Genomic DNA, 327 nt, shown 5'->3' with positions numbered 1-327 from the left:
AAACTTATTCGCTATTTCTCAAAATATCATAAATGTAATACACCACACACAGGAAATTAGGAAATTCCGAAAGCTAAACAGATCCCATACTAGTGCTGTATGTTACAGTTAAAGCTTTATAGGTACCGCATGTTGGATACATCAGATATATAAAAACCGTAGGTTGCTGCTTATTGTACTCCACGTTTGATGTCATTCGTTTCTGCTTAGCTTAAATTTGCGACGAAAGAAATAATTAAAACGTTGCATTCGAAAAAAAAAAAGTTTTTGACATTTTTTAACAGCCTCTCAAATGTGCCAATGCTACTGGTCAAGTGAATAATAACG

This window comes from Penaeus monodon, chromosome 19 (assembly GCF_015228065.2).
Source record: "Penaeus monodon isolate SGIC_2016 chromosome 19, NSTDA_Pmon_1, whole genome shotgun sequence".
Classification (NCBI taxonomy): domain Eukaryota; kingdom Metazoa; phylum Arthropoda; class Malacostraca; order Decapoda; family Penaeidae; genus Penaeus; species Penaeus monodon.
This window is presented reverse-complemented; position numbering follows the sequence as displayed.